The sequence below is a fragment of the Triticum urartu genome, unplaced genomic scaffold (genome assembly GCF_003073215.2).
Source record: "Triticum urartu cultivar G1812 unplaced genomic scaffold, Tu2.1 TuUngrouped_contig_4794, whole genome shotgun sequence".
Classification (NCBI taxonomy): domain Eukaryota; kingdom Viridiplantae; phylum Streptophyta; class Magnoliopsida; order Poales; family Poaceae; genus Triticum; species Triticum urartu.
The window spans coordinates 10,027-15,633 of NW_024115413.1; the positions used below are offsets into that span (position 1 = coordinate 10,027).

Consider the following 5,607-nt stretch of genomic DNA (forward strand, 5'->3'; position numbering starts at 1 on the left):
CAAGGTAGTACCAAATTGGCAAAGAAGCATAATGTGGGAGTATTTGAAATGGAACCACGAAATGAAATAAAAACTACACCCGCAGCTGGTGCCCAGGTGATACAGTATCTAGCGCTTATTAAGCTACCAAGGAAATTCAGAATACAACACAGCTTCACTTCAAAAAGGAAGGGGATTTAAAAAATAATAATACAACGCTGAAACATTACTCTGGCCTCTTATTTGTGAGGGGACCCTGTTCCATACATCGAGCAGTTTTCATCCTTCAAATAGTTCTCCCAACATCTCCTTCAAAACTTCAAGACTACTCCTTTGGCGGCCAACATATTTCTCTAGCTCCGGATGCTCCTCTAGGTAGTCGCCGTAACCTGAAATGACTCTTTTGGTGATAGTTTTCCGCAGCACACCTCTGAGCTGTGGGTCCGGAACCTTCCAGAACTTCTGAGCCTGGTACATTTTGTGAAATGCCGACTCGAATTTGGCCAGTGAAGAGGTGTTGATCCAACAACGGATCAGTCGAGGAAATCTCGATTTTGGTATGCATGAGAGCACATGTCCCCAAGAAACATCCAGATAACTATCCATGTACTTCTTACACTCAGGCGGAAGTGTGAGGTGCCACAGGTCAGGAATGAAAGATCTTGATGACTCAAACACCACATCAGCTACAAAATAGGAATTGTTGAGCAGGAATAGATACCGGAGGCTTTGATCCGAGCATGACTCTGATTTTGTGAAGAGCAGACCCTTAAGATAATCGATTGTGCCATCGATCAGGCCACCAAGGTTTTCAGTGTTGTCGGTCGGTGCAGAGTGTTTCATTGAAGTCCGTGCATTCATCATGGATACCACGCAATCCATGATGAACCGAGTGTTCCTGTGAACCTCGCCTCCTCCTCGCGGGATCTCGATAGCCCATGAGTCATCTTCCTCCGCGAGTGTCCTCACCTCCTTCATCATGTTTAATATGATCTCCCATAGTTTGTTTCCTTCTCTCTCTAACGTGGCACCTATCTCGTTGAAAATGCTCGGGGCTTCTGAAGAGATCATGTGCGACGCATGACAGACACAGATAAACATGTCAAGCACGACCTGCAGCTTCTCGGCTTCGAGAACAGGGATGATGTTGTCCACGAATGCCAACATCTCAGTGATGCTTGCTTTGCCAAACCGGGCGACCGCTGTCGTCCCGTGGAAGGCGACGACTACCAATTCAGTGATACTGGCGACCATTACGGTAAGAGCTCGGATCCACCTCTCGATCAAGTCTTGTGGTGTGCACTCCGGCTTGTCTTGGAGCAGTCGCCGTAAGCCATGCTTGTCGTGGATTTGGAGAACCCAGCCGACATCAAGCTCCAAGAACCAATTCTCCAGGGCATGGCCCGGGGCTGGGCCACCACCGTGTTTGAATGCTGGTGCGGATGAAGCGTCGTGGAATGCTTGGACCATGCGCTGAGTGTACCCGTCGCCGACCATTCCACGAGCTATCCTCCTGAGCTCTTGTTGGCCGCCGAAGCACTCCAGCCGTCCAGCGGCAGACGCCGAACCGGAGGAGCAGCTGGAGTTGTTGGATAGGTAAGAAGTTGAAGCACTGGAGTAGCTGGATCCGCTATGACCGAAGATAGTCGATCTTCTCTGCGCTCCGGACACGGCGACCGTCCGAATCCAGTCGCCGTAGAGGCCGAGCGGCGGGGAGGCGGAGCCATTCGTACTCTCCTCCGGCACGGCAGCGAGCCGCCCCGGCCCCGCCATGCTGCTACTTTGTGGATGGATGGACGCCATTGGTTTGGTTCGATGAGATTGGCAGGGGAGAAAAGGGCCACCATGTGAAGTGCAGTATATACTCGCAGCCCGAGCGACGAGAATCAAGTAATCAACCCCATGACGACGACCGACGAATGCAAGACCCGGGTCAAGTCAAGGTCAAGTACTGGAGCCGCATGATGACGGTAGGCGGCCACACCAACAGCTTGAAGGCGCCCGCACATGGACACGGAGTGTCCGCTGCCGAGCTCAATTACTTCCTGATAAATAGTAAAATCGAAACAAAAATATTAACCAAATCAAGAGTAAAATCGAATTTTTTTAAACAAATCAAATTATTCTCAAATTTTTGTGTGATAAATTTGACAAATGTTTTGTATGCTTGTAAGAATTTATCATGAAATGCCATTTGTGAAAGTCATGGAAAAAAATAAACAAAATCAATGCTCCAAAAATGATATTTTTATGCATTTTGGAGCCTAAATTTATTTTTTGCCACAATTGCACGAATATCATTTCGTGATGAAATTTGTCGAGCATACAAAATATTTATCAAAGTTTACCACAACATCTTTAGAATTATTTGATTTTATTATTATTTATTTTGATTTTACTGTTCATCAAGGAGAATTGAAGGGAAAAGAGGAATTTCACCCTCACATACCTTCACGAAAGGCAGCATGCCGGGGCAACTAAAAGTTCTATGATGTTGCTGCTACAGGCGGGGCCCTGCGGCAGCTTGAATCTCCTTGAGGATACCGTAAGTAGCATGTAGCAGATTTATTATGCTCAACACGCATTTAAACTACATATAACCACATACTCCTCCCCTTTTCGTTTTATAGGGCTTATCTGAAAAAAATTATTTTTCCATTTTGTAAGTCTTAATTTTATTGCTCTTATTCACATGTTCATATTTGAAGTGCATTAAATCATTGCATCCAAGGATGAAGAAAAAACTCACCAATGCATATAAAATTTCTTGATCATTTATTGGTCATGCATGTTACAACTAATACAATGGTAAACACAATTTGAGACTAAATGAGTTCATTAATTGAGTACTTTTGTAAAGTACAAAAAATATTTCACCCATGTTAATGAGATTTTTGAATTAAGCATTATAAATCAGAAGGAAGGGCGTATATAGAAAAAAAATGCATACTACAAGTAGGTGTAGTTATACCCACGTCTCATTGAAAAATAGTAACGATGGCAAACCTCGGTGTCCGTGCACCATATATATTGTTAGAGTTGTGTCGAATATCGTGTACAAGGTAGGTAACAGTTGGACTTGTAGTTGTATTGTGTTTACATAGGATATGGAGTCGTGTCCAATTAGGACAATTGTATCCTAGGCCTCTCATATATAACGAGGGTAGACACACGATGTAACCTATGCCAATATAATAGCACAGGAACGCAGGGGAAGCCGGCGACATGTGCTGGCGTCCAGGGCGACCGGGTGCGGTATTGTAGCGGTGTCATGGGGAGGAGCGCCCATAGTCAGGCCCCGGGGATATAGCCATATCGATGAATCTCGTTAACAAATCTCGGTGTCGTGTTCGTGCGATTGCTAGGTCTTCGGATGATCGACAGAGTGACTCGGATTTATTCTAACATATATGGCAGGATTCCCGCATCCTAGTATTGACAAAGATAAGTGCATACAGAATGACGTATAGACAAAACTAACACACGGCACTTACCTATGCATGAAATTGACGTAATCTATGTTAGCTTTTTAATCTTGATCATGTATCTTCATGTTTATTTTAGTCTTGCATGCAGTAGTTGCACGTAGAAAAATGTGTGCGTGCGGAGGAGGTACGTGTGATGCGTACGAGTCAGTAATTTCAGATAGCAGAAGCATGCATGGAGAAAGTCCGAGCTGCCGCATGCAGCGCATCATATGCCATGTTGACGATGCACGCGACCTCTTTGGATGCCCGGACTTTCTCCATGCATGCGGATGTTGACGATAGCGGATGTACATTCTCCTTCCTGTGAACCTGGACGATGGCATCGACAAAGATGAGCATTGTTGAGACGCTCGTTGTGACAAACTGTGCGGCCGCTGGCGCGCCGCTACCGGCAGTGACCAGCTCTTCATCGATACTGGCGACAATTATTATGAGAGCTCGGATCCACCTCTCGACCACTTCTTGCAGCCAATACCCAGATCCAGATTGGAGCTGGAACTGCAGCGGTTTGAGAACCCAGTCCACGTCGAGCTCGACGAACCAATTCCTCAGCGCAGGGTCCAGGCCAAATGATTCCGTGAGAGATACACTGTCGAATGCCTGTACCATGCGCTGGGTGTAACCTTCGCTGCCCATTCAGTGAGCAATCTTCGTGAGCTCGCTGATACCCAAGTCCGATGAGCCAACGGACGCCGAGTTGGAGTAGGCGGAGCCCGGAGGTGATGGATCTCAAGGCACCGGAGTCGCTGGAGTAGGTGGATCTGCTCTGATCGGAGAGACTCGATCTGATGCGCCACTCGGGGCAGACGACGCACACGCTCCGGATGGACTCGCGCTAGGAGTTGGGCGGCTGGCTGAAGGCATCCGTGAAGCCGCTGGTGCTCTCCTCCGGCACGGGAGGAAGGTACGCCGCCGTGCTCTCCTCCGGCCCGGAAGCTGACCCGCCGTGCTCTCCTTTGGCGCGGAAGCAAGCTGACCCGCCGTACTGCTACCTTGAAATAGGGCTCTAAGACCGCTAAACACGCTTGACAGGTGGTATGCCATTTCTCTACTTTGTGAAGCTCGAAGAGATTGGTAGGGGACAAAACTATAACAAGTGCCGGCCGGGCCGGAATCAACACTAATGGCTCATGATGTGACCTCTAAACACGCTTGACAGGTGGTACGCCATTCTTCTACTTTGTGAAGCTCGAAGAGATTGGTAGGGGCGAAAACTATAACGAGTGCCGGGTCGGAATCAACACTAATGGTCATGATGTAACGATAATTCCGAGGGAGTTTCCATTATAATTTAAGATAAGAACGCCGATTGCCGGAATCACATGACAGCGACCAACGACCACACTAGCAGCTGTTAGAAGTACGTCCGGTGCATGTCGTTCAGCCCCCACGAAGTTGTTGGGGAGCTCAGGTTCCATGGTATCCCCTTATCTAACAACTCATTTTCTGCATTGCGATCCATGCAGTTATATTTGTTTTTTTTTTGTCTCCCTAAATAAAACAACACGTGAACTTCAAATTTTTCAGCACAACCGAACATTCTAATGGCAATGTGAAAAAAAACTTTGAAAGTTATACTAAAGGAGCACAAATTAATTTGTATCTAAGTGAGTAGAATTTTTAAAATAAATTCGAAAAAATCATTATTTGTTTAGAAGTATTAATTAATGTTAAATGTTTTTAGTCAATTTAAGAAATATGAAAAAATCAGGAATTGTGGATTTGAAAAAAAAGTGTATGAATAAGGAAAAAGTGTATGAATAAGGAAAAAGTTTATGAATTTGAGGAATAATCACACATTTTAAACAAAATCAGGAATTTTCAGTTACAAACAAAAACCAAGTAAAAACTAGCTGAGAACACATGTAGGAAAAGAAAAAAAACGGGCAAGAATCTTCTGTAAGGTTCCAAAAACCGGTTGGGAGGCCGGCCGAACACTTGCTAGGAGCGGGTCTGCGCCACGTACGCCATTTGCCGCCTTCACCGTGAAATAGGTTCTCCACTCGTTACCATCATCTACTTTGCACATAAGCTCCTCCTTCCCGGGATGGGGGGAGGCGGCGGTGATGCTCGGCCGGTGCCGGTCCAACGTCCTGGTGCGGAGGCCGGCGGCGCTTGCCGTGGTGGTGCCGCCTCTTGG

The 5,607-nt window shown here is 46.4% G+C and overlaps 1 pseudogene; it reads right to left on the minus strand.

Annotated features, from left to right (window-relative positions):
• Nucleotides 1-216: 216 nt before the first annotated feature.
• Nucleotides 217-4,452, minus strand: LOC125528322 (annotated as a pseudogene).
• Between the last annotated feature and the right edge of the window lie 1,155 nt (nucleotides 4,453-5,607).